General features: G+C 37.7%; 1 long non-coding RNA gene across 1 annotated transcript in view; it reads right to left on the bottom strand.

Annotated features, from left to right (window-relative positions):
• Nucleotides 1-344: 344 nt before the first annotated feature.
• LOC108178872 (uncharacterized) overlaps nucleotides 345-19226 on the bottom strand; it is a 204423-nt gene continuing 185541 nt past the window's right edge. Inside the window, exon 10 of the long non-coding RNA XR_011388753.1 lies at nucleotides 345-7574. This is a non-coding gene — a long non-coding RNA (uncharacterized lncRNA). The remainder of the gene's footprint in view (nucleotides 7575-19226) is intronic.

The following is a 19226-nucleotide window of genomic DNA, read 5'->3' as shown; positions in this document are numbered from 1 at the left end:
AATACTGTTTGAATACTAGTTAAAGCATTAAATCACAATGTACAGCACATTAAGGACAGAGATCCTACATGAGGAGTAAGTGCACAGTGACTCCTGTTGTTGACTTAACAAATTGACATGCTTGTTTATGGCATCAGTAATCACCCTAGGCTCTTGTCATGAGTTGCCATTTTCTTAATATGTGATCTTTAAAAAATCAAACCCTTTTTTTTTCAAGTTTTATTTAATAAATATAAATTTCCAAAGTACAACTTTTGAATTATAGCAGCTTTTCCCCCATAATCTCCCTCCCACCTGCAACCATCCCATCTCCCACTCCCTTACCCATCCCATTCTTCATCATGATTTATTTTCAATTGTCTTTATATACAGATCAACTTAGTATACACTAAGTAAAGATTTCAACAGACTGCACCCACAAAGACACACAAATTATAGAGCACTGTTTGAGTAGTAGTTTCACCATTAATTCTCATAGTGCAACACACTAAGGGCAGAGGTCCTACATGGGGTGGGGAGGAGGTGCACAGTGACTCACACTCTCTTATTTATGACGTTAATAATCACCCGAAGCTCTTGTCATGAGCTGCCAAGGCCATGGAAGCCTCCTGAGTTCACCAACTCTGATCTTATTTAGACAAGGCCATATTCAAAGTGGAAGTTCTCTCCTAAATTCAGAAAAAGGTACTGCCTTCTTTGATGGCCCATTCTTTCCATTGGGATCTCACTCACAGAGATCTTTCATTTAGGTCATTCATTTTTTTTTCTTGCCAGAATGTCTTGGTTTTCCATGCCTGTGAAACTCTCATGGGCTTTTTAGCCAGATCTGAATGCCTTAAGGGCTGATTCTGAGACCAGAGTGCTATTCAGGGCTTTTGCCATTCTATGAGTCTGCTGTGTATCCCACTTCCCATTCTCTCCTTTTTAATTTTATCAATTATTTGCAGACACTGAAAAATCAAACCCTTTAAACATCCAAATAATCAGGAAAGTTATAAGAGGACCACAGACACATCGCTGACTTCCCAGAAATCATCAGAAATACCCTCCATTCACTCCAGTCACAGCATTGACTGAGACGTTCTAATGTGACCCAGGACAGATCCAAGCAGAGCTCTGAGGGTTTTGTTCTGTCACATTCCCTCTCACTAAGGACAGAACTGACAGCTCTGAAGAAGTGTTTAGGGTGTGTCCTGCTCTGAACAATGGAGGGGAAGCTTGCTTTCTAGCACAAGTCAAAGCCACACCAGCAGGAACACCCACTGCATTTTTAGGACACATGCACACTAAACAACTTTGGAAGCCTTCCCCATACAAACAAACTTCCTTTAAGAGAGAAAAAATAATTTTTAAAATATATTTGCATATTTGATATCTCCATTTGTTTCTTCTTTTTCCCTGCCTTTTCCTTGTCATAGTTACTATGGCATCCTGTTGGCAGCTGATTTCATGTCTGATTCTGTACACGTTCACTTTCTGAACTTCTTGGGATAGAATGAAGCAGATGTTTCACAGAAGACTATCTAATAAAACAGGTATCTAGACCTACACACAAAAACAGTAACAAAAGAAATGCACTGTGCACAATCACTTTCCTTCATACCATGAACACAGTTTATTTTAAACTGATATATGTCCACTTTAAGCACATATTTTTCCAATTGAAATAAGCAGAAACATTGGAAAGTCTGTGACTTTGATAAATGCATGTGTTGTTCACAGTTATTGATTATGATTACCAGGGGGAAAGAGCTTATTGAGATTGTTAGATATATTTAGTCCACCAAAGTACAGGAGTGGGAACAGGTGAAAAATCATAGCTAAGAATCTCAAAGAATATGACTTTCTTTTGCAGCATGGCAAGATTAACCTATCTCACACAATAACATGAGCTGTCACGCTGCAGAAGAGAAACATGAATTTTGCTTGCCCTTAAAAAACACATGAGAAATATAAGGCTTATAAAACAGAGCAGTCTGGAAATTTCGGGCTATTTATTATAAGAAACAGTCTTAATTCTGCAACAAAAGCAACATGGGTTGCCATCAGAGTTTCAGACTGCAGAATGCAAAAAGGAAAGAGAAATGTTAGAAGAGGGGGTTTAAGAAAGGCAGTTTTAATAAAGTGAGAAAGAAGGAGAGGGAATTGGGAAAGGGCAGCTTCCTCCCTGCCTTGCCTTCCATCACTTTCTAGAGACAGAGGAAGTCAATTATGTACCGCAGCTTCACCTCATGCAATTCGATTCCCTGGCTGACCTCCTTTGAACACACCTCCCTGCAGGATGTCTTGACAAGTTGCCCTGCTCATCAGCACAGAAAACTTTCACTACCTGTAGAACCAGAGAAGCTCATTAGAAACTCAACGAATGTGGCATGGGGCTGTAAATTGCTTTAAAAGTTTCAGGTTTTTCTCTTCTTTCTCAAATTGCACAGATCAATTATGAAGCTCTGTCACAGAAAAGTAGATCATAATATCCATTAATATATCACCATGTTATCAAGCTTCAGCTCATAATCCACCACAATGAAACAGGTTTTTATGGCCACTCTAAGCCAAGTCTTACGAATAAAGGAAGAAAGGAGAGAAAGGAGGGAGAAATGGTAAATGAAGGGAGAAAGGAGAAAATGAAAAAACTATTTACAAGGCAAATGCAATTGTTAACAGCAATTAATATCTAACATTTACTGCACTAATTAGTATCTCCTAAAGGGCCTGAGTGTGTGACTGTATCAGCTTAAGACTGCCTGATCTGATAAGAAAAAACCCATATATATCACATCAAAAAAATTTCTTTCTTGTTTTTCTTCCTTGCTGTAGTGAACACATGAGAGCACATGAAGGAAGGTAGAATAATTCATTACTTTGTCTCCTACTGGTTGATATGTTCAACGTTTTTTGAATAAATACAAAGTCATAAATTAGCTGGTAGCAAAACAGAATTAACTGAATGTCTTAAGTAGGATCATCAAACCAATGTTTGAGTCAATTTATCTGCCTAGGATTTCACTAATGTAGTTTCAGCTCATTAGGGTGAGAGTTGATGCTGGAGATGGGACATTATTAGACAAAGAAAGGGAAAAATGCAAGGTCAGAAAAAGCTGACTTCTTCTGTTTTTGCAAGATAATTTCTGGAAAGCTGTCTAATGTGTGTTTTGGCATTTGAAAAAACTACCCTCTGAACAGGAATTTTTGACTTAATAATGAAGGTATCTTCAAAGGGTCTGAAGATATTTCTACACATTCTGACACTAAAAAAACTCCATCTTTCATTCTCCCAGACATTACTTCCTGAAAATACCTTAGAAAAAATCTTGGGGGGTGGGCAGTATACAGAATAGAAATGCACACACACACACACACACACATAACTATACTCCCTGTAAACACATACACACACACACACACACACACATATATATATACATGAAAAGCAAAAAAATTATTCTACATATATATGTTACACAGAAATACAGAGGAAGACATTGTTCTGATTGTTTCCTAGGAATGAATTTTTCAGGCATCAAAGTGAAACAAAAATTGTGGTGCATAGCAAGAAAGAAACAGCAGCAAGGTTGTAGAGAGAGGAGCTTTTCTCTGCATTTCCAGTAACAGAAGAAATAATAATCTGTATTCTATCAAGAAGACTTCCCTGTAGAAGGAGAACATATGATAGTCACTGGAGTTTGCAGCCTGACCTGAGTCAGACAACAACTGCAAAAATGCCATTTCTACTCTATCCCCACAATTTGTTAAGTGAATTCATCACTTAATGGACAAAATAATAAGACCTTGCAACTCCTGACTTAACCACGTATAATAAGTCATTAAGGAAGAACTATTTGTTAGATTAAGACCTACACAATATCAGCAGGGCCCAAAGGCATCAAGCTTATGAATCTATATTTCATCTGGTTAATTCAAATATCAAAGAATCTATATAAGTGGAGCAAAACACTATCAAGGCTAAACAGTGGCAATAAAATAACCAGAGTAGGTAAATGTCAAGAAAAACAAAGTCTTCATAAAATTTAACCATGGCCAAGTTATGCAACCTCCAAGACTTAACACCCTGTTGTGTAAAATACAGAGAACAGTGGCATCCACAACATATTGCTATAAGGACTGAAATAGATAATGTGTTCAAAGCAGTTATCACAATGCATAGCACATGATAAGCACATGTCAGCTACACTGTTTGAGTTACTCACTAGATAATTTCTCAACTCTTAGTTCATTGAGCTTTTTAGTACACCTGATAGGGATATTATACAGTGGATATGAGTGCTCACAATTTTAAAAGATATTTTAAATATTTATCTGAGAAGCAGAAGATGCAGGGGTGGCAGAAAGAGAGGAAGAGGGAGAGGGAGAGGGAGGAAAGAACTGACAGAGAGATCTCCCATTCTCTAGCTCACTTCCTAAATGCCTGTCATGGTGTCATGGATAGGGCTGGGACAGGCTGAAGCCAGGAGCCAGGAACTCTAACCAGCTCTCCCACAAGAGTGGCAGAAACACAACTATTTGGACCATCACTGCTGCCTCCCAGAGTGCTCAGTGGCAGGAAACTAGAGTCAGATATAAGCAGATTTCCAAACCCATATAATCCAATATCACGTTAATCAGCATCTTAATTGCTGTCCTGAATGTCCCCACTCCTACTGTCAGTAACTTTGAATACAAACACACACACAAATAGCTATTCTTCATCAAATTTTAAAAACTTAACTGGTTTTTATATCTGGGCTTAAAAGCTTAACTAGATAATTTTCATTTGTCTCCTGCTGCTGCTGCTACTGAAAAACCTGTGCCTGAAGCAACTCCAAGCATGAGACACCTGTGATGTGTCTGATTTCATGATATAAATGCTATTGTGCACAACCTCAGATCCTCCAAGGTCAGCACATTCAGTTTACTAGGGGTTTTCAAAAGGAAACTGTACACATACACACACTAAAATTCTTCAAAAAGTTCATGGAAATGTATATAAAGAAAAATTATGCATAGATTTCAATTTGCATCAAAATAAACTTTTTAATTTGATTTTTCCTTGGATTTTCTGAAGTGCTCTCATATCTATATCTGAAAATGTCTATATATATAAATTGTCATTTGAAAGGTATATATCATCCATAAGTCTGGAATATTTTGCAAAACTATCCCTTTGTATTTTACTGTAGTATCTCTTTAAAACTATGCTTTCAAAATTTTTATATCTCTAGTTGAGCTGAAATTATAATTAGTGTAAATTTCTAAAGTTTATACTCTTGCAAGGGAAAGAGTGTTACTATTTGCCAGAATTAGAGATGACCTTGTCCAAATGGGGTAAACAAAAGATTGTTTATTTGGGGAGAATTTACATTTCTGGCCAACTAAATTTTTCTCTCGTGCCTCCAGTCCTCCTCTCTGGTACTATGAGAGGCAACTTTGGTGAGCAGCTCCCACTCACATCCGAGCAGAGCTGCAATAACAGCAAATGGTCCTTGGAAATCACAATCACATTAGGCTGCTGTTCAAATAGCTTTTAGGGTTGTGATAATAGGAGACATTCCTAATAACTGGTGACTCTGTGAGACCCTGCCCAGAAGGCCTCCGAATGGCAGCACACAATTTAAATTTTAATCTGGAAACAGTGGAAATGATCAGATTCCAGCTGGGAACCTTCTGGTCTGAGGCCGGTGTTCAGCCTCCCCATTAGATGCCCCAAAGCTTCGTTGAGTTGATGAGTAAATGCCTCGACTCTTAGTCTTTTTCGTGGTGTGACCAACTCCCACCTGACTCACTGGAACCCCGAGGGGTCCCGTTTCTTTGCTTCCATTGAGGTTGTCTTGGAACATTGCCCTGATCAAGCATTCCCACACTGCTGTGATCCAACCAAGCACATCTGTGCCTGACATAAGTGCAACAGTACTTCCATCATTCTGACAAGTGATAACTATCTGAACTTTTTCCTTCCATGTGCTGAGTGGGCTCTGGGATATACTTGCCCACTTTAAACTTCCAGTGAAAGCTGGCAGACGCATGCCATGGGCAGGAGGAAAGCACTTTTATTTTTTCCCTGCAATAGGCAATAACCCTTAGGATAATAACTCAACACAAGTTAAATAGCTAAAGGCGGTATTAGTGGGACCCTATCAGCATGGAAGGGAACAGCTGGCCATGTTAGCAATCATTGCATGTCATTACTTGGGAAGTCCACTCCCAATTCTACTACCAACTTGTATTTCCTGAGTGTTCAGGCAACAACGTGTGACAGATGAGAAAGTACCATCACAGGACATGAGAGGCAGAACACAAGATTTCAAAGTGTGGCAATGCCAGATTTGGTTCCTGATGTGCAAGGAGGGGGAAAAAATCTTACTTACAGAAATAAAGTTGGGGATAAAAAATTGAGGATTCTGCCAATAAAACTCTGATATCTCTAGCTTTTTTTATAATAGGAACATTTTCATTCCCAATGCACATCAGTGACTCCTAAGAATGGGGACTGGTCTCTCCAACGAGGAGTGTGATTTTAACAAAACGATGAACCTGGGTGCTGGGAGGACTCTGGGTGCAAACTCAACTGCTTCCACTGGGCTCCATTAAGAAACCTATTTCAGTGCCCCAATACCCTTAGCAACAGAATTAGAAAGTTGTTTTGATTTTTTTGAAAACCACACATAAGAGCAAATTTCTGCAAGGTGGAAATGGGAATAAAAACCAGTGTTTTGGAATTTGTTCTTTGCAGATAGTCATCAAATGAGGTACAATATTTGCTAACAGAGGGTAATTTGAATTATCCACGGATAGTTCAAAAACACAAAGAGTTCATTACCCAGATATCTCTATTTAAAATAGATTTGCTTTTGTTCATCAGTGCAGTGCACATGGCTGGGAAATGGCAAAGTGCCAAACTGAAACTGCTCCTAATTTTCAGAGGAGGCCACCAGCTAATTACACAGACTGCAGGTGTGAAGAGAGAAGCTCAAAGTAATCAATAGCAGTAATTAATCTGCTAGACTGGAGCTAAAGAGCTAACAGCTGGACATCAGAAACGGACACATGCAACAAGATCAGCAATAATTACCTCTTTAAATATTGAATTTCCATAGCAACAATTAGGCATTTAAATAAAGGCTGGAAACCAAGGCTTTGAGGCATGACACTGCATGGCAAACACAACATTCTCCAAATCAACCCTTTTAATAAAGCACCAACAATATGCTCAGGCTAGGTTGACCAGTTTCCAGGGGTGGAAGAAGCTGAATGTAGCTCCTTCAGCCTCAGCTTTCTTGGCAACCTGTCATATATATACTCTTGGAACTCCGAGACACAAAAATAGCCCTAGAAGTTTGCATTAGGGAAGACAGCAGTGCCATCTCTCACATCACAAAGCTACCAGATACAAGGCACATTTCCTCTCATTTGTGAAACATGTCCCTTTAAAAAAAATCACAAAACCTGTCAGTGAAACTCTTACCTGAGAAGCTGGAACCATCAGTTTTGAAGAAAGCCATTGGGCAGCATTATGAGAGCTTTTTCAAGACCAGTGGAAAACAGAGACCCACAGAGTGAGGTTCCTGTGACATTCTTAGCTTTGGGAAAAGAATAAAGGAAACTTTTTGTTAGTGGATTTTATATGATCAGGGGAGGGAGGTGGGAAAAGTCAGCATAGCTGTTATTGAATGTTAAGTAAGCGTGGGGCACCATGCTACACACTTTATGTTCTGCATCCGTTTGAGCCTAACAAGTTTGGTTTATTTTATGAAGCAAATAAAGCATAGGGAGAATCATGGCTTGCCAGAGTTCCATAGTCAATAAATGGACAATTGAAGAAGCATAATGTGAATCCAGTTATTGAAGTTTTTAAGGTTTTTCAGTCACATAATCAGAAGTATTTAAGAAAGGAATCTATTCTCTAAAATGCTGCAAGTTATTATTAGTTGAAACAAAGTTTACCTATTGCCATATATGCTCTATCACTGTTACAAAAAAAAGTCAACAATGGGTTATATTATTCAACAGACACTTGTTTCAGTTTCTTTCCCTTCAGGGTTATTGAATTTAATTTTTTTCTCATTTTCCATGGCCCTTATTCAAGTAAACAATTGTTGTTTAGAAAAAAATGACAAACTAGGATTAATAATCATTTATTCATGCAGAAACAAATGGCAGAGTAACTCTGAAACATGAAGTTATCCAAGCACAACTCATATTAATCATCACCAAAACAGAGTAGTTTTTGTTGAGTTCCTATTCTGCCACATGCTGAGCAAGGAATTTGACATTATTTCATTTAATTTTTAAGGTACTACTACAGACTAAATAATAAAATTAGCATCCATTCACACTTGAGAAAAATGAAGCAACGAGAGAATGCACAATTAACCAATGTTCCCAGGAACCCATATGTCAGTCCAAGTTTAACGGAGCTAGAATGTATGGTCAACCTACACTCTGTCTGCACACAGCATTGTGATAACTGGAGGGTAGAAAGGGCAGAGGGTAAAGGAAGTTTGCATATCAGGTTTCCCATTAGTGTCAGATGAAAGCAGTAAGTTCCTAGTGTTACACAGCACGGTTGGGAGACTATAGCCCACGATAACCTGTTACATATTTTGTGACCAATCGGAAGAAAGGAACTCCTGGGGATGCTGCTATGGTGCAGTGGGTTAAAGCCCTGGCCTGAAGCACCGACATCTCATATGGGCACCAATTTTAGTCCCAGCTGCTCTTCTTTCCATTTAGCTCTCTGCTATGGCCTGGGAAATCAGTAGAAGATGGCCGAAGTCCTTAGGCAACTGTACCCATGTGTATCAATCAAGATTCACTGCTGAATTCTGCCAGACACTTAAAAAAGAACCAACTCCAATTCTTCTCAAATGATTCAGAACAATCGAAAAAGACAGAATCCTCCCAAATTCTTTTTATGAAGCCAGCATCACCTTAATCCCTAAGCCTGAAAAACATGCAGCATTGAAAGAAAATTACAGACCAATATCCCTGAGGAACATAGATGCAAAAATCCTTAATAAAATTCTGGCAAATAGAAGGCAACAACACATCAGAAAGATCATCCGCCCAAAAACCAAGTGGGATTTATCCCTGGTATGCAATGATGGTTAAATGTTTGCAAATCAATCTATGTGATACAACATATTAACAAACTCCAGAAGAAAAACCATATGATTATCTCAATAGATGCAGAGAAAGCATTCAATAAAATACAACACCCTTTCATGATGAAAACTTTAAGCAAACTGAATATAGAAGGAACATTCCTCAATACAACCAAAGCAATTTATGAAAAACCCACGGCCAGCATCCTATTGAATGGGGAAAAGTTGGAAGCATTTCCACTGAGATCTGGTACCAGACAAGGATGCCCACTCTCACCACTGCTATTCAATATAGTTCTGGAAGTTCTAGCCAGAGCCATTAGGCAAAAAAAAATAAATAAATAAAGGGATACAAATTGGGAAAGAAGAACTCAAAGTATCCCTCTTTGCAGATGATATGATTCTTTACTTAGGGGATCCAAAGAACTCTACCAAGAGGCTACTGGAACTCATAGAAGAGTTTGGAAAAGTAGCAGGATATAAAATCAATGCACAAAAATCAACAGCCTTTGTATACACAGGCAATGCCACGGCTGAGGAAGAACTTCTAAGATCAATCCCATTCACAATAACTACAAAAACAAACAAATACCTTGGAATAAACTTAACCAAAGACGTCAAAGATCTCTACGATGAGAATTACAAATTCTTAAAGAAAGAAACAGAAGAGGATACCAAGAAATGGAAAAATCTTCCATGCTCATGGATTGGAAGAATCAATATCATCAACATGTCCATTCTCCCAAAAGCAATTTATAGATTCAATGCAATACCAATCAAGATACCCAAGACCTTCTTCTCAGATCTGGAAAAATGATGCTGAAATTCATATGGAGAAACAGGAGACCTTGAAAAGCTAAAACAATCTTGTACAACAAAAACAAAGCTGAAGGCATCACAATACCAGATTTCAGGACATACTACAGGGCAGTTGTAATCAAAACAGCATGGTACTGGTACAGAAACAGATGGATAGACCAATGGAACAGAATTGAAACACCAGAAATCAATCCAATCATCTACAGCCAACTTATATTTGATCAAGGATCTAAAACTAATTCCTGGAGCAAGGACAGTCTATTCAATAAATGGTGCTGGGAAAATTGGATTTCCACGTGCAGAATCATGAAGCAAGACCCCTACCTTACACCTTACACAAAAATCCACTCAACATGGATTAAAGACCTAAATCTACAACCTGACACCATCAAGTTACTAGAGAACATTGGAGAAACCCTGCAAGATATTGGTACTGGCAAAGACTTCTTGAAAAAGACCCCAGAGGCACAGGCAATCAAAGCCAAAATTAACAACTGGGATTCCATCAAATTGAGAAGCTTCTGTACTGCAAAAGAAGCAGTCAGGAAAAGGAAGAGGCAACAAATTGAATGGGAAAAAATATTTTCAAATTATGCCACTGATAAAGGAATAATAACCAGAATCTACAAAGTGATCAAGAAACTCCACAACAACAAAACAAACAACCCACTTAAGGGATGGATCTCAATAGACATTTTTCAAAAGAGGAAATCCAAATGGCCAACAGGCACATGAAAAAATGTTCAAGGTCACTAGCAATCAGGGAAATGCAAATCAAAACCACAATGAGGTTTCACCTCACCCCGGTTAAAATGGCTCACATACAGAAATCTACCAACAACAGATGCTGGCGAGGATGTGGGGAAAAAGAGACATTAACCCACTGTTGGTGGGAATGAAAACTGGTAAAGCCACTATGGAAGTCAGTCTGGAGATTCCTCAGAAACCTGAATATAACCCTACCATACAATCCAGCCATCCCACTCCTTGGAATTTACCCAAAAGAAATTAAATTGGCAAACAAAAAAGTGGTCTGCACCTTAATGTTTATTGAAGCTCAATTCACAATAGCTAAGATCTGGAATCAACCTAAATGCCCATCAACAGTAGACTGGATAAAGAAATTATGGTACATATACTCTATAGAATACTATAAAGCAGTAAAAAAACAATGAAATCCGGTCATTTGCAACAAATGGAGGCATCTGAAACATCATGCGCTGTGACATAAGCCAGTTCCAAAGAGACAAATATCATATGTTCTCCCTGATTGGTTACAACTAACCGAGCATCAAAAAGGAAACCTGGTGAAGTGAAATGGACACTGTGAGAAACAGTGACTTGATCAGCCCTTGTCCTGACTGTTGAGGAACAAATTAATACTTTATTCCTTTAGTATTTTTTTTGTTCTAGTTAATACTATTGGTTGAACTCTTTAATTAATGCACAATTATTCTTAGGTGTTTAAATTTAATTGAAAAGTGATCCCTGTTAAATATAAGACTGGGAATAAGAGAGGGAGGACATGTACAGTTTGGGACATACTCAATCTGACTTGCCCCAAATGGTAGAGTTAGAAATGTGCCAAGGGATTCCAATTCAATCCCATCAGGTGGAATGTACCAATGCCATCTCACTAGTCAGAGTGATCAGTTTCAGTTCACAATTGATCACAATGATAGTAATAAGAGTCAAAGAATCACATAAACAAGACTAGTGTCTGCTAATACTAACTGATAGTATTAAAAAGGAGAGAATGATCCAACATGGGAAGCAGGATACATAGCAGACTCATAGAATGGCGGATGTCCTAAACAGCACTCTGGCCTCAGAATCAGCCCTTAAGGCATTTGGATCTGGTTGAAGAGCCCATGAGAGTATTTTAGGCATGGAAAGCCAAGACACTCTGGAAAAAAAATTCCTAAATATTAGATCTCTGCAAGTGAGATCCCAGTAGAAAGAACGAGGCCATCAAAGAAGGAGGTACCTTTCTCTGAATGGAAGAGAGAACTTCCACTTTGACTATGGCCTTGTCTAAATAAGATTGGAGTCGGTGAACTCAAAAGGCTTCCATAGCCTTGGGAACTCATGACAAGAGTGATTACTGATGCCATAAACAAGAGTGTCTATTTGTTTTGTCAACAACAGAAATCACTGTGCACTTACTCCCCATGTAGGATCTCTGTCCTTAATGTGTTGTACAGTGTGAATTAATGCTATAACTAGTACTCAAATAGTACTTCATACTTTGTGTTTCTGTGTGGGTGCAAACTGTTGAAATCTTTACTTAATATATACTAAATTGACCTTCTGTATATAAAGATAATTGAAAATGAATATTGATGTGAATGGAATGGGAGAGGGAGCAGGAGATGGGAGGGTTGCAGGTGGAAGGGAAGTTATCGGGGGGGACCACTGTAATCCATAAGCTGTACTTTGGAAATTTATATTTGTTAAAATTAAAAAAGAATGTATCAATTGAGTAGTATACATTTTTAATAGAATTTATGGTTTTAGAGCTTCTAAAAACTGTGAGGTTTTGCTGTGAACCTAAAAGGTGTGTTTCTTGAAGTGTTAATCTATGTCATAAGTGAACTGTTACCAAATTGAGCATGCTATTTTGGGAGTTTTCCAAATGTTTTGTCATAAAATTGATGGGACAAACATATTGTTCTGAGTAAGGAATAAGTTTTATATCCCCTCACACTTATTCAATCTTAAAACTACAAAGTTATACTGGATTGAAGAAACTTCTATAAATAAACCACATATGATTGCCTTCTCCTCTAGTTTATATATAAAATAATAGATCATTCCCTTACAAATAATAAGGTCTCATTAATTTGAACTAATTCCAACTTTGTAACTAAGAGGCACTCTGCTAGTTTTATGTTTAAGCATTGATAAAAGATAAGTTAATCAATGTATTTGGAGGAAGAATGCTTATCAACAAGTTCCCATGGATCCATAAATCAGAGAGGATGAGTACCATGCTGCCCATCTGGCAATAAGCAGTTTTCAAAGAATCCTTCCAGTATCTCTGTTCCCATTCATTTTTCATACAAAAAAGATTCAATTCAATCCACACAACAACCAAAGGAAGACAGGGAGAAATGGAGCTGGGAGGGAATATTTGAAGGCAAACAGTGCATTCAGAATGTCTCCTTATGGAAAATCCTATCAAGTACAATAATCGTCAAAAGGTACATGGAAAATGCATATTATATAGAAATGATGCATGGGTTTCAAAATAATTTGCACCAAAGTAAACTTATTTTTTTAATTTTACTTTTTCATGAATTTTTTTGAAACTGTCTTGGATCTACATGAAGGCAGATTTTTTTTTAACTTTTATTTAATGAATATAAATTTCCAAAGTACGGCTTATGGATTACAATGGCTTCCCCCCCATATCGTCTCTCCCACCCGCATCCCTCCCCTTTCCCACTTCCTCTCCCCTTCCATTCACATGAGGATTCATTTTCGATTCTCTTTATATACAGAAGATCAGTTTAGCATACATTAAGTAAAGATTTCAACAGTTTGAAGGCAGATTTTGAAGACTAGAGTAGATAATAAAACAAAATGTCATTTAATCTGAACATGACACTAAGAGGACCTCATTTTCTATAGAAATTAGCAAATATTGCATGTTGTTAAACATCAGGGATTTTCATTCTGAAAATTATTTCCATTGAAAGAAAAGGAAAGTTTGGTTTGGATGTTACTATAATTCCAAAGGGCAATGAACTATTGCTAGTGATTCCATTCCCAAGCTGCACATTTGATTGGGATTGGCAAACTAAAATATTGGGTAAAATCCTCCTTACATCCTTTTTAAATTGTTTTAAAGACTATTTTTTTATCTGAAAGGCAGAGATACAGAGAAAGAAGGAAAGAGAGAGATCTTCCATCCACTGTTTCACTACCTAAATGGCTGCAATGGCCGGGGCTGGGCCATATCAAAGCCAGGTGCCAGAGGCTTTGTCCGGGTCTCCCATATAGATGCAGGGGCCCAAGTACACGGGCCAACCTCTGCTGCTTTCCCAAGGCACATTATCAGGGAGCTGGACTGGAAGTGGAGCAGCCAGGACTCGAAACAGCACCCATATGGGAAGCTCGCACTGCAGGTAGAGGCTGAGCCTTCTACGCCACAGCATCGACCCCCATTTTTTTTTCAAAAATTTTATTCCTTAATTGTGCTTCAATAATTTATTTTTGTATCAAGGTAAAATATACATGACAAAAATTTCATCATTTAATCTTATTCCAGTGTACAATTCATGTAATGGAACATAGCCACATTTTTGCACATCAATCTGCAACAATTGCAACATTTATCTCTAGAACTTTTGTCTTCCCAAATTGAAACTCTGTATGCACTGGACCATAAATCCCCATTCTTCCTTTATCACCAGTGCCTGGTAACAATCTTTCTACTATATGTTCATGAATTTTAATGTTTTAGATACCTAATGGAATAAGTAAAATCATGCATATTTACCCCTTTTTTAACTTAGAAAACTTTTATTTAAGGTATGCAAACTTCAAGGATTTCATATATACAAATTTAGGAACATAGTGATTCTTCCCACCCTGCCCAACCCCTCATTCCCACTCCCAGCCTTCTTTCCCCTCCCTCTCCTATTTCCATTATTATTTTTTACAAATATCTATTTTCAATTAACTTTATACTCATAAGATTAACCCTACACTAAAAGTTCAACAAATAATAAGGGAAAAAAACTGTTCCTCAACAGTTAAGACAAGAGCTTTTCAATTTTATCGCATATCAAAGTGTCAATTTCAGTTCTATAGATTACCTTTTAGGTACTCTATTAGTTACCACAGATCAGGAGAACACATTGTATTTTTCTTTTTGGGACTGTCTTATTTCAGTGAATATAATGGTTTCCAGTTGCATCCATTTTGTTTCAAATGACAGGACTTCATTTTTCATACTGCTATGCAGTACTCCATGGTGTACATATACCATAATTTATTTATCCAATCTTCAGTTGGTGGACATCTGGGTTGATTCCATATCTCTGCTATTGTGAATTGAGCTGCAATAAACACGGGGCACAAATAATGCTTTCATATACTGATTTTATTTCTTTTGGGTAAATTCCAATGAGTGGAATGGCTGTGTCATATGGTAGGTCTATATTCAGATTTCTGAGGCACCTCCATAATGTCTTCCACAGTGGTTATACCAGTTTACAATCCCACCAATCTACATCCTCACCAGCATTTATTGTTTGTTGATTTCTGTATGAAAGACATTCTAACTGAGGTGAAGTCAAGCACAATTGTGGTTTTGAATTGCATTTACCTGATGGCTAGTGATCCTGGGAAATTTTTCAGCATCTGTTGGCCATTTGAATTTCATCTTTTGAAAAATGCCTACTTAAATCCTTTGCCTCTTTCTTAACTGGATTGTTTGTTTTCCTGTTGCTGAGTTTCTTGGGCTCTTTGTAGATTCTGGACATTAATCCTTTACCAGTTGCATAGTTTGAAAATATTTTCTCCCATTCTGATGGTTGCCTGTTCACTTTGCTGAGTGTTTCTTTTGCAGTGCAGAAGCTTCTCAGTTTGATGTAAACACGTAATTCAATTTTGGCTTTGAGTGCCCATGCTTCTGAAGTTTCTCCAAGAAGTCTTTGCCTATGCCAATGCCTTGTAGGGTTTCCCCAGTGTTCTCTAATAATTTGATGGTATCGAGTCATAGATTTAGATATTTGATCCATTTGAGTGCATTTTTGTGTAAGGTGTAAGGTGTAAGGTAGGGGGTCTTTCTACATACCCCTCCATACTTTCTTCATACTTCTTCCATGTGGAGATCCAGTTGTCCCAGCACCATTTGTTTAAGAGACTTTCCTTTTTCCAGGGGTTGATTTTAGCTCCTTTGTTAAGGATAAGGTGGCTGTGGATGCATGGATTGTTTTCCAGTGTTTCTATCTGTTCCATTGGTCTACCCTTCTGTTTTTGTGCCAGTACCAAGCTGTATCGATTATAATTGCCCTGTCGTATGTCTTGAAATGGGGTATTGTGATGCCTCCAGCTTTGTTTTTGTTGTATAAGATTGTTTTAGCTACTTTGTGTATCCATATGAATTTAATCATCATTTTTTCTAGATTTGAAAAGAATGTCATTGGTATTTTGATTGGAATCTGTATATAGTTTTCAGTAGTATGGAAATTTTGATGATATTGATTCTCCTGATCCATGAATATGGAAGATTTTTCCATGTTTTGTGTCTTTTTTTCTTTCTTTAATATTTTGTAATTTCATCTTAGAGATCTTTGGCATCCTTGGTTAAATTTATCCCAAAGTGCTTGATTTTTTTGTAGCTATTGTGATTATGAATGTGAATGATCTTACAATTCCTTTTTCAGTGGTGGCATTGTCTGAGTATTCAAAGTTTTGACTTTCGTGTGTTAATTTTATATCCTGCCACTTTACCAAGCTCTTCTATGAGTTCAAATAGTCTCTTAGTGAAGTCTTCTGGTCCCCTTTTAAATAGAATCTGGTCATCTGCAAATAGGGATAATCTGACTTCCTCTTCCCCAGTTCATATCCTCTTGATTTCTTTTTCTTGTATAATGGATCTGGCTAAAACTTCTAAGACTATATTGAATAGTAGTGGTGAGAGTGAGCATCCTTGTCTGGTTCCAGAATCTTTGTGCAAATGCTTCCAACTTTTCCACATTCCATAGATACTGGTTGTGTGTTTGTCATAAATTGCCTTGGTTATGTTGAGCAATGTTCTTTCTATACCCAATTTGCTTAAGCTTTTCATCATGAAAGGATTTTGTATTATATCAAATGCTTTCTGCATCTATTGAGATATTCATATGGCTTATGTTCTTCAATTTGTTAATGTAATGTATCACACTTATTGATTTGCATATGCTGAACCATCGTGATTTTTTGAAAAAAAAAATAAACAAAATTGATAAACCAATGGTCCAACTAACCAAAAAGGAGAGGGAGAAGACCCAAATCAATAAAATCAGAGATGAAAAAGGAAATATACATACCACAGAAATAAAAATAATCATCAGAAAGTACTACAAAGAGCTGTATGCCAACAAATTGGTTGCCTCAGCAGATATGGATAAATTCCTGGATACATACAACATACCAGAATTGAGCTATGGGGCCGGCGCTGTAGTGCTGGGTTCACACTCTGGTCTGAGATGGGGCATCCCATAGGGGCGCCAGTTCGAGACCCAACAGTTCCACTTCCAATCCAGCTCTCTACTATGGCCTGGGAAAGCAGTAAAAAAGATGGCCCAAGTCCTGGGGCTCCTGCTCCCATGTGGGAGACCCAGAAAAAGTTCCTGGCTCCTAGCTTCGGATGGGTGCAGCTCCAGCTGTTGCGGCCAATTGGAGAATGAACCAGCAGACAAAAGACCCCTCTCCCTCTCTCTCTCTTTCTTTCTTTATCTCTCTCTCTGCCTCTCCTCTCTCTGTGTAACTCTGACTTTCAAATAAATAAATGAATCTTTAAAAAATTGAGCTATAAAGACATACAAAGCTTAAACAGTTCAATAAACAAAAGAGAGACTGAATAAGTAATAAAGGCCCTCACAACAACAACAAAAAAAAAAGCCCATTACCATAGAGTTTCACTGCTGAATTCTACCAAGCATTTAAAGAAGAACTAATTCCAACTCTTCTCAAGCTATTCAAAACAAGTGGAAGGAAGGGTATCCTCCCAAAATCTTTCAATCAATCCAGCATCACCTTAATTCATAAACTAGAAAAAGATACAGCAGAGAAAGAGAATTATAGACCAATTTCCCTGATGAATATAGATGCAAAAATCCTCAACAAAATATTAGCCAACCAAATCCAACAACACATGAGAAAGATGATTCACCCCAACCAAGTGGTATTTATCCCTGGTATTTAGGGATATTTCAATATTCATACATTTACCCTTTCCTCTCTGGATTATTTCACTTAGCATATATCCTTAAGGTTCAAGTATGTTGCATCATGTATTTCTTTCTTTTTCAAGACTGAAAAAATACTGCAGCATATGTTTACATTTTGCAAATACATCCATCAGACAGATGTGTTGCTTATAACCTTTCGGCTATTGTAAATAATGCTTCTATTTACACTGATGTACATATATATCTATTTGAGTCCCAGCTTTCTATTATTTTTAGGTAAGTACCTAGGAGTGGAATTTCTAGGTCATATGATAATTCTATGCTTACTTTTTTGAGCAACATGCTGCCTGTTTTGGTAAGTAATGTCTTACTGGAACACAACCACACTTTCTTGTATTGGCTATAGCTGCTTTCATGCAACAATGGCAGAGTAGAGTGATTGCAGCATAAAGGCAAATGAAATACTTACTACTTTACCCTTTACAGAAAAAGCTTATTCTGTGTTACAGTCCTCAGAGGCACCTCATAAAAATCAGATGCCTGGGCATCCTCAGACACATTGAGCCACACTCTACAGGGGCAGGAATTACAAAACTATAATGTATATATTCTTTCAGAACAATTATTTCACAGTTAGTGTTGGAGCCAACATTTGAGAATCATTTAATAAGAGACCTCCAGAAATTTGTCAAATGCATTCAATGTCAGCAATTCTAGTGTCCAGTTAATCTCAAGATTTAAGAAGCTCCTAAAGTGTATCCAACATTTAAAGGCATGTACCCTGAGAATACAACAGAAGCAATGCATGACAATGAAACTTGGTTTGAAAGAAGAACAATTTGGGAACTGAAAGGAGCCCTATTTAGAATGGACATGTGATAACATTACACAGGAGGAGGTCTGACATCAGCCTCACTTGTATTGATCCATGCAATCAGTGAACAGAATTTCTCCATCTCAGTAGCCAGTCATTTCTCTTTAACTCACTGTCTCTAAACCTCTGACCTATTGATGGAAGCTATGTTTTTCAATATGAATTGTTCTGTTTTGCTCTGCACTTTCTAAGTCTGTTCATTGATTTCACTCACTTTCTATCATTCTGGGGATCTTATGTCTCTTGGTCCATCTTAACATGGGTGTGTGTTAAATTTTGAGAAAACAGTAGTAAAGTCCTATCCATTGTTTTCTCCACTTTCAGATGTTTCTTTTTAACTCTATATGACCCTGTTGAAAATATTTGTGGTCTGGTGAGCCATACCACATTCAACTCAAATACCACAGTAATAACAGATCCTCATATCCCAGTGTAACAAATGTCATGTAATGAAAACCTATTTAGGGCCGGCGCCGTGGCTCACTAGGCTAATCTTCCGCCTTGCGGCGCTGGCACACCGGGTTCTAG

The sequence above is a fragment of the Oryctolagus cuniculus genome, chromosome 5 (assembly GCF_964237555.1).
Source record: "Oryctolagus cuniculus chromosome 5, mOryCun1.1, whole genome shotgun sequence".
In the NCBI taxonomy this organism is placed as follows: domain Eukaryota; kingdom Metazoa; phylum Chordata; class Mammalia; order Lagomorpha; family Leporidae; genus Oryctolagus; species Oryctolagus cuniculus.
The sequence above is the reverse complement of the archived record's forward strand: the minus strand, read 5'-3'. Positions and strand labels throughout refer to the sequence as shown.